The sequence below is a fragment of the Bos javanicus genome, chromosome 2 (assembly GCF_032452875.1).
Source record: "Bos javanicus breed banteng chromosome 2, ARS-OSU_banteng_1.0, whole genome shotgun sequence".
Taxonomy (NCBI): Eukaryota; Metazoa; Chordata; class Mammalia; order Artiodactyla; family Bovidae; genus Bos; species Bos javanicus.
Genome location: NC_083869.1, coordinates 44806404 through 44817245, shown reverse-complemented (window position 1 = coordinate 44817245; position 10842 = coordinate 44806404).

The window sequence follows — 10842 nt, the reverse complement described above, 5'->3', positions numbered from 1 at the left end:
GTGAACTTCCAGGTGTTGAAGCTGGATTTAGAAAAGGCAAAGGAACCAGAGGTCAAATTGCCGACATCCATTGGATCATCGAAAAAGCATGAGAGTTTCAGAAAAACATCCACTTCTGCTTTATTGACTACACCAAAGCCTTTGACTGTGTGGATCACAACAAACTGTGGAAAATTCTTCAAGAGATGGGAATATCAGACCACCTTACCTGCCTCCTAAGAAATCTGTATGCCAGTCAAGAAGCAATAGTTAGAACTGGACATGGAACAACAGACTGATTCCAAATCGGGAAAGGAGTACGTCAAGGCTGTATATTGTCACCCTGCTTATTTAACTTATATGCAGAGTACATCATGAGAAATGCTGGGCTGGAGGAAGCACAAGCTGGAATCAAGATTGCTGTGAGAAATATCAATAACCTCAGATATGCAGATGACACCACCCTTATGGCAGAAAGTGAAGAAGAACTAAAGAGCCTCTTGATGAAAGTGAAAGAGAGTGAAAAAGTTAGTTTAAAACTCAACATTCAGAAAACTAAGATCATGGCACCCAGTCCCATCACTTCATGGCAAATAGATGGGGAAACAATGGAAACAGTAACAGACTTTATTTTTAGGGACTCCAAAATCACTGCAAATGGTGATTGCAGCCATGAAATTAAAAGATGCTTTTTCCTTGGGGAAAAGCTATGACCAACCTAGATAGCACATTACTTTGCAAACAAAGGTCTGTCTAGTCAAAGCTATGGTTTTTCCAGTAGTCATGTTTGGATGTGAGAGTTGGACGATAAAGAAAGCTGAAAGTGAAAGTGAAGTTGCTCAGTCGTGTCTGACTCTTTGCAACCCCATGGACTGTAGCCTACCAGGCTCCTCCATCCATGGGATTTTCCAGGCAATAGCACTGGAGTGGATTGCCATTTCCTTCTCCAGGGGATCTTCCCGACCCAGGGATCGAACCCGGCATTGTAGACAGATGCTTTACCGTCTGAGCCACCAGGGAAGTCCTAAAAGAAAGCTGAGTGCCAAAGAATTGATACTTTTGAACTGTGGTGTTGGAGAAGACTCTTGAGAATCCCTTGGACTGCAAGGAGATCCAACCAGTCCATCCTAAAGGAAATCAGTCCTGAATATTCATTGGAAGGACCGATGCTGAAGCTGAAGCACCAATACTTTGGCCACCTGATGCGAAGAACTGACTCATTTGAAAAGACCCTAATGCTGGGAAAGACTGAAGGCGGGAGGAGAAGGGGACAACAGAGGATGAGACGGTTGGATGGAATCACCGACTCACTGGACACGAGTTTGAGTAAACTCCAGGAGTTGGTGATGGACAGGGAAGCCTGGTATGCTACAATTCCATGGGGTCACAAAGAGTCGGACACGACTGAGTGACTGAACTGAACTGAACTGAAGGGCACATATGAACTTTGCAATATGGACCTTTCTTTTTTTAACTAAAAAAAATTGTTTTTAAATTTTTGGCCACCCCACATGGCATAACATTTTTTAGTCCCCAGACCAGCAATAGAATCTGTGCCCCTGCAGTGGAAGTCTTAACCACTGACTGCCAGGGAATTCCCTGTAGTATGGACCTTAATTGGAGATGGGTCAGCAAGGCTATTTTTCTCTGACCATGTTCAGCGATATAAGGACAAGGACAGATTAGTGAGAGAGTAGGAATCACCAGAGTTGGGCTTTTGCCAAGTGAGTGTGATAAGACAGGGGTAAGGGCATAGAGGATGTAGGTCAGGCGGCATTGCAATGATAACTCAGGAAATTTAGATTCATAAAGAGTGAAGAGAAGACAGGAAATAAGGAATAGTAGAAAAGCAGTAGACTCAAAGAAGTAAAGGTCTCAAAGGGACTTAAAGGGCTGTCGAATCAGTATGAAAGGGGACACATTGGAGAGATAGTAGGTTGTGGTCTGAGAATGAGACATTAAATTTATGATAGGCAGAGCAGTGCTCCCCCTAAGATGCCTGCAACTTAATCCCCTAAACCTATGAATATGTTCCTTTACTTGGCAAAAGGGACTTGGCACAAGTAATTAAGTCAAGGATCTTAAAATGGGATATTATTCTGGATTGTCCAAGTGGGCCCAATGTGATCACAAGTATCCTTAAAAGTAGATGAAGGAAGCTTAAGAAAAGAGAGTCAGAGAAAACATGTGACAAGAGAAGCAAGGCCAGAAAGATGCAACATTGATGGCCTTGAAGATGGAGGAAAGGGGCCATGAGCCAAGGAATGTGAGTGACTTTTGGAAGCTGGAAAAGGCAAAGAAAGAAATTCTCCCCTAGAGCTTCTGGACAGAATGCATCTCTGCTGACTCAATGATTTAGCCCAGTGAGTCCCCATTGGATTTTTGAACTATGGAACTATAAGATAATACATTCATATTGTTTGAAGCCACTGGATATGCTATAATTTGAGGGGAGCAGTGATAGAAAGCTAATATACCTTTTAATCAATTTCATGCAGGCTTAGACACAAGAATAAAAGTCTAATTCTAGATAACAAAGCATACACAAGAAGTTGTAAACAGAAGAGTGTTGTTTCTCTAAACTCAGCAAAATTAATTTAGGTAAATATTATTTACCTAAATATCATTTCTCTGTTCATATGTTCTCCTGCCTACATCTAATACTTTTCCACTTCCTTACTCATGATTTTTTTTCACCCTTTTTAAAAAAAATTTTCCCTGACATCCATAGGCTTTTTGGTCTTTTTTCCCATAGTTTTCAGAAATTTAAGGATAATTGACTAAAAATATTATATTGTTTCAGGAGTACAACATAGTGATTTGATATTGTTATACATTACAAAATGATCACCATTTTAAGTCTAATTATCATCTGTCACCATACAAAGTTGTTGTTGTTCAGTCGCTCAGTCGTGTCCGACTCTTTGCGACCCTGTGGACTGCAGCATGCTAGGCTTCCCTGTCCTTCACCATCTCCCAGGGCCTGCTCAAACTCATGTCCATTGAGCCAGTAATGCCATCCAACCATCTCATCCTCTGTTGTCCCCACCTCCTCCTGCCTTCACTCTTTCCAAGCATCAGGGTCTTTTCTAATGAGTCAGCTCTTTGCATTAGGTGGCCAAAGTATTAGAGCTTGAGCTTCAGCTTCAGCATCAGTCCTTCCAATGAATATTCAGTGTTGATTTCCTTTAGGACTCAGTGGTTTGATCCCCTTGCAGTCCAAGGGACTCTCGAGAGTCTTCTCCAACATCACAGTTCAAAAGCATCAATTCTTTGGCACTCAGCCTTCTTTATGGCCCAACTCTCACATCCATACATGACTACTGAAAAAACTATAGCTTTGACTATATGGATCTTTGTTGGCAAAGGAATACTATTGATTATATTTGTACCATGAATAGGAATTTAAATAATAAATCAAAGAATGTGTAAACATTTGAAAATTATAATGCTGTCTAGGATATAAGGAATTATTATTGATGATAATTGTGGTAAATATAAATCCTCTAAAATTTTCCAGAAAATAATATTAAAATGAGTGAAATATTTAGAATAATATTCTAAATATTCTATTTAATACATGGCATTATCACACTGACCTAGATTCCCCTATATCCAAATGGTATAGTGAGAAGATTATATACCATCAGAGACAGGTTATAATGACTTCTACAGATTTGGCTGAATCATTTACAAACCTTTCTACTGAGATTTAGGATACATTATGATCATATTCTAAGATCTATAGAAATATTTGGAAAACAAGAGTTATATATAGATAATTTTTAGCAAAAATTTTAGTACAAAAAATGAGAAAAAAAAACTGACATAAAGCATTTTTTAAAACATGATTTTCTTAATTCAGTTTAGCATCTTTTGTATTTCTAATCTAATATTTTTTATATTCTAGAAATTTCACTTTATTTGAATGTTTTCAACTTAATACCTGTTCAGATGTGTTTGTAGATTGTTTCTCTATTTTTTTTCTTTGTCATGTTTATGTGTGGGTTTGGAAGGTTCTTTTTTAAGCTCTACTTACTTTCAATTGAATGTGATCTTGATATCAATATCATTTTCTGACAATAAAACAAATTTACTAATATTTATATGTATATGCATTCAGTATTTTATTTAACATAGCATTCAAATTCATATTTTTTTGAAGAAAATTTTTTGCAAAGGAAGTTTTTTAGGAATATGTTTTATAACTCATTCCTCTCAAAAAAAATTTTCTTCCAGGCTCTGTTTATTTTGAAGAGAAGTTGTTTTCATGTCTTGTATTGTTTTTAAATTTCTAAAATATATATCTACAGCTGTTTAATTTCCTTCTGAACAAATGCCCAGCAAAGAAAACCATAAGAAGAAATCACATCCCACAAAACCTCAATGTATAAAAGTAGATTCCCTAAAAACACAAACTCTTGGGCCTCTGCTGGGAAAGCCACATCCTTAAGAGTATTTTAAAAATATTCTTAAAAAAATTAAAATTTGACTATCAAACAACTATAAACAGGACTATTACTTGCCTAAGTATTAATAACTTTACATTTGTTCTCATGATGTCAAAAGAAAAGTTACATGGTATTAGATTTAACTGAATCGAGACACTCATTTAAAATAAAATTACATGTAGAATACAGTACAAAAAATAATGTTCACATTGCTTTTTGAAATATTATCCTTGCTACAGTGAATGAGAATCACGAAACAATTTTTATAGTGTTCTTTTTACTTCTCTTTTATAAAACACCAAGTATTTTAGTAATTAACATTTTTCGAATACAAACAAGAACGCTTAAAATAACAGTGTACTGGGACTTCTCTTGTGGTCCAGTGGCTGGAACTCCATGCTCCCAGTACAGGGGGCCTGGGTTCTATTCCCAGTTAGGGAACTAGATCCCACATGCTGCAGCTAAGACTTAGTGCAGCCAAATAAAATAAATGACAGTGTACTGATGACACCAGTGGTGATAGCCTTGCGTCTCACTCAAGAAAAGCCAATGATTCCCATGACTTAGAAGACCCATCTAAGTCATGATCTGGCCCCCTCCCTCTAACCTCTTTCATCTCGTCTCCTTTTTCTTCCCTCACCCCTCATCCACCATTATTTCATCCCAGCTACACTGATATCCTTAGTGGGCTCTTTATTCTAAACATCTTCTCCCTAAAATTTCATATTCCCTTCCCTACTTTATTTTTATCCTTAGAAGTTATTGCTACTTACATATTTAATTATTTACCTTGGTTTGATCTCCTATTAGAATGTAAGCTCCATGGCAATAGTGACTTTTGCTAGGATTTTATTTGCTTGTTTAACTGTTCTATCTATAGGCCCTGTGAAAGAGCCATCACATAGAAGATCCTCAATTAAATGAAGGAATGTATTAGTATAAGCCTTTTATCTAGAATGAAATACAGTATATGAAATATAACTTGCTTAAAAGTCATAAGGGCTTCCCTGGTGGCTCAGCAGTAAAGAATGCCAATGCAGGAAACATGGGTTCCATCTCTGGGTTGGGAAGATTCTTTGGAGAAGGAAGTGGAAACCCACTCAGACTTTTGAGAGTCCCTTGGACTGCAAGGAGATTAAACCAGTCAATCCTAAAAGAAATCAACCCTGAATATTCATTGGAAGGACTGATGCTGACGCTGGCCACCTGATGCAAATTGCTAACTCGTTAGAAAAGACCCTGATGCTAGGAAAGATTGAAGGCAAAAGAAGTGGGCAACAGAGGATGAGATAGATAGTATCACTGACTCAATGGACATGAATCTGAGCAAACTTTGGGAGAGAGTGGACAGAGGAGCCTGGTGTGCTGCAGTCCATGGGGTCACAAAGAGTGGGATATGACTTAGTAACTGAACAACAGGTGCATGCATGCATGCTCAGTTGTGTCAGACTCTTTGCGACCCCATGGACTGTAGCCCACCAAGCTCCTCTGGAATTTTCCTGGCAAGAATATTGAAGTGCGTTGTCCTTTCGTACTCCAGGGGATCTTCTCAACCCAGGGATCAAACCCACATCTCCTGCTTCTCCTGCATTAGTAGGTGGAATCTTTACCACTGTGCTACCTGGGAAACCCAAACAAAAACAACAAAGTCATAAAGTCAAGTGGAAAAAATATTAAGGTGTGGGCTATCATGAATATTCTTACCATCTGCCAAGAATTGAGTAATCAGTTCAGTTCAGTACAGTCGCTCAGTCACGTCCGAGTCTGCGATCCCATGAACCGTAGCACACCAGGCCTCTGTCCTACATCCTGTCCTACACCAACTCCCGGAGTCTACCCAAAACCATGTCCATTGAGTCGGTGATGCCATCCAACCATATCATCCTCTAAGGTCCCCTTCTTCTCCTGCCCTCAATCATTTCCAGCATCAGGGTCTTTTCAAACAAGTCAGCTCTTCACATCAGGTGGCCAAAGTATTGGAGTTTTAGCTTCAACATCAGTCTTTCCAATGACCACCCAGGACGGGTCTCCTTTAGGATGGACTGGTTGGATCTCCTTGCAGTCCAAGGGACTCTCAAGAGTCTTCTCCAACACCACAGTTAAAAGCATCAATTCTTTGGTGCTCAGCTTTCTTCACAGTCCAACTCTCACATCCATACATAACCACTGGAAAAACCATAGCCTTGACTAGACGGACCTGCTGGCAAAGTAATGTCTCTGCTTTTGAATATGCTGTCTAGGTTGGTCATAACTTTCCTTCCGAGGAGTAAGCATCTTTTACTTTCAGGCTGCAATCACCATCTGCAGTGATTTTGCAGCCCAGAAAAATAAAGTCAGCCACAGTTTCCACTGCTTCCCCATCTATTTGCCATGAAGTGATGGGACCAGATGCCATGATCTTAGTTTTCTGACTGTTGAGCTTTAAGCCAACTTTTTCACTCTCCTCTTTCACTTTCATCAAGAGGCTCTTTAGTTCTTCACTTTCTGCCATAAGGGTGGTGTCATCTGCATATCTGAGGTTATTGATATTTCTCCCGGCAATCTTGATTCCAGCTTGTGCTTCCTCCAGCCCAGCGTTTCTCATGATGTACTCTGCATATAAGTTAAATAAGCAGGGTGACAGTATACAGCCTTGAAGTACTCCTTTTCCTATTTGGAACCAGTCTGTTGTTCCATGTCCAGTTCTAACTGTTGCTTCCTGACCTGCATACAGGTAATAGAAAGTGTATATTTTACACTGTATCAGTAGGGTCCAGTCAGGAGACTTGAAACCACATAATATTAAAATTTGAACAAGGCAGGTTTACATAAAGAATTATTAACTACTGCAAGAGATTTTTTACAAGCAGCAATATATGGGCTTGTAGAAAGTAAAAATATAAAGAGATATCAGCATAGGTACATAGAGCCACAAGCTCTACAAGATAGAGCATCCTTGATGGAATCCCCCAGGACTGATTCCCAGACCTTGATGGAGAGGGTAACATTGGCTCCTGGGTGGCAAAGAAGTCACAGTGGAAATCAAGCAGGACCCTGCAGGGTCCTCCCAAGTACAAGCCCCTCTGTGTCCCCACTTCTTATTTATAGGAAAAAGCTTTAGTCTCCTAGGCCTTCCCTGAGTTCCAAAGAGCACACTCAAACAATTAATGATTAGAGAAGTGAGAGAATACAGAAAGTAAGGAAGAGCAATCAAGCCAGGAAAGTAATACTAGCTTGAACAATAGTTCAGTGATAAACAGAATAATCACAGGATTCCTAGCTTTTCCTCAAGGGATATAGATAACAATCTGATGTGTATCTCTGAATGATTTTGCAGAAGCTAAACCCATATCCACCCTCCACACAGTAAAGGATGTCAACTATGTGCTGATCAAAAGCACTAGACCCCAGGGCTTCCTAGGTGGTGTTAGTGGGAAAGAATCTGCCTGCCAAGCAGGAGACACGAAAGACGCGGGTTCGATCCCTGGGTTGGGAAGTTTCCCTGGAGTAGGAAATGGCAACCCACTCCAGTATTCTTGCCTGGAAAATTCCATGGACAGAAAAGACTGGTGGACTAGAGTCCACAGGGTCACAAAGAATCAGACATGATGGAGCACACACAAAAAAACAGTGGATTTTTGTGAAAGAAGATACTGAGATAAAAGCACTAGACCGCAGACTGGTTGGAACCAGAAGACTGATTAAGATTCCTGAAACAAACATCAACCTGCTCCCTCACTACCAGCCAATCAGAAGAATGTCTACAAGCTGACCATGTACCCTGTGACCCTTAGTCATAATGCTGCTTGTAAACATCCTTGCCTGAAAGCCATTGGGGAGTTCAGGTCTTTTGAACATTAGCTGCTGATTATCCTTACTTGCATGCATGCTTAGTCGCTTCAGTCATGTCTGACTCTTTGTGACCCTATGGACTGTAACCTGCCAGGCTCCTCTGTCCATGAGGATTCTCCAGGCAAGAATACTGGAGTGGGTTGTACCCTGCAAATAAATGTTGTACTTTCCATCACCATGATCCAGAGTCAGTAGATTGGCTTTGCTGTGCAACATGCAAGTGAACCCAAGTTCAGTTTGTAACAGGACAGTGCATGTGGAAATTTCTGGAAAGCACCCTACTGGGGAAAGCTATTCATAGAGCGGTGTCTCATGGAAGACCCTACATTACTCAAATCATTTGATGTGGGAGCTAAGGAGACCTGGGGGCTGTTGGTCTTGAAGCACAGCAGGAGTTGGATGTTGAAGAAGCCCTGTGTACTCTAAGAACTTGCTGAGCAAGCACTGTAAAACCAGGAGGGAAAGCAGAAAGCCCCTCCCCCATCTCTCCAGTGCTCTCCACTGACAAAGCTAAACATTGTGCAAAGATGCATAAATGATAAACTTTAAATTTTTTTTTCTTTTTTTATTCACATGTATGATGGAATATTTGTAATCCTATAACATATATTTTATTACCTAACAAATTCTTTCTTTTTTTATTTTATTTATTTATTTATACATTTAAAAATTATTCTTTTGTTTGCACCCCATGGCATGTGGGATTTTAGTTTTCAGTTTCCTAACCAGGGATCAAAACTGTACCCCCTGCATTGGAAGCAGAGAGTCTTAACCTCTGGACCACCAGGGAAGTCTCATAAAGGATCAATTTTAAAGGGCCCATCTCCATTTCCACAGAGCAGGCAATGAAATATTTAGAACCGAAAAGGAATGAACTGAATACCAGCACAATATCTATTTCCTAAAATTATAATAAATAGTACTATTTTACATACTCTTGAATATTTGGAAAAATGCATATTTCCTACCTGAAACCTATATTTTTAGGAGACTGTATGGTATAGGCCGGAGAAGGCAATGGCACCCCACTCCAGTACTCTTGCCTGGAAAATCCTATGGGCAGAGGAGCCTGGTAGGCTGCAGTCCATGGGGTCGATAAGAGTTGGACACGACTGAGCAACTTCACTTTCACTTTTCACTTTCATGCATTGGAGAAGGAAATGGCAACCCACTCCAGTGTTCTTGCCTGGAGAATCCCAGGGACGGGGCAGCCTGGTGGGCTGCCGTCTATGGGGTCGCACAGAGTTGGACACGACTGAAGTGACTTAGCAGCAGCAGCAGTATGGTATAGGCAAACATTTTATTCCACAGAAGTACCATCTGAAATATACAGGCCTTCAGAATACGTGGACTTCCTAAAGTAAAAACATCATCTATGCTCAAGGTCTGGACAAATTCATTTGAATTTATAAGTGATAGCTATATTGATAATTTTAGTGAGCTGCTCAGGAATGATAAATTCAAAGGTAAAAAGATGAAAGGCTTAAGAGTTAGAAACACTTAATATTAACTGCAGCAATTACAAATATGTCTTATGTTGTCATTTTTGCTGGGAAGTGTTCATGTTTGAATTACAATAATAAGACCTTAAAATAGTAAGCAGTACACTTTGAACAAAAGTCTAAGATATGTCAATTACAGGAAAACTTAGGCCCATTAAGGATTTCAGGCATGAAAATTGCCTGAACTTGAATTTGGTTTGCTATATTCTTAAGCTGTTCAAACATTCTCTTTCAAGTATTCTCAATAAAAGTTAAGCTTAAAAGTATTTCCCAATAGAATCCACAGTTTCCCCTTTATAAGAGTTTATTCTAGATAGATAAGACATAGCTCCTGCCCTAAAGTCAATCTGAAAGTATAAAATAACATTAGGCTTTTAATGTTACAAAGAGGGGGATTCCCTGCTTGTCCAGTGGTCAGGACTTGGCGCTTTCCACTGCCGGGGCCACTATTCAGTCCCTGAAGGGAAAACTAATATCCTGCAAGCCCTGGAGCACAGCCAAAAAAAAAAAAAAACAACAAGCTGTCACAGAGAATCAGACTTGGAGGGATGCATTGACCAGAGTGATTAGCAAAACACAGCCGGTTGAGTCTAGACCGTTGGCTGCATTTGAAATCAATTTTTTCTATGTATATTTTTATACCTAATAAGTATGCCTCATCAACAGTTAATTCACATGTAGGCAGAAGTAGGAAAAATTGCCCCAGTATGAGCTGTTTCTTGCAAAACCAGAAAGAGCAAGGTTAGAAGATAAAAATGATTAGAATTGTGAAGTGTGACGAGCTGACTTTTTCTTTTTAATTTAAAAGCTATATGTCATTAAATTTAAGAATGCTATGGAGGACAATGCAGTGTTAGATAAATGCTGGCGTTCCAGCTACAGTTTCACTGCTATGGGGAAAAAGAACATGCTGCCTAAATGGCAGTATGAGCAGCACACTGGATCATCTATTTTCTAGAGGTATATAAGTCAACTAAGACTTCTGTTTCTTTTTGTTTTCAATTTAATTTAACTTGGGGCTAGTTTATCAGCTCATATTAATAAAACTTAAGAAGTGACAGATGTATTATGAGTATTGT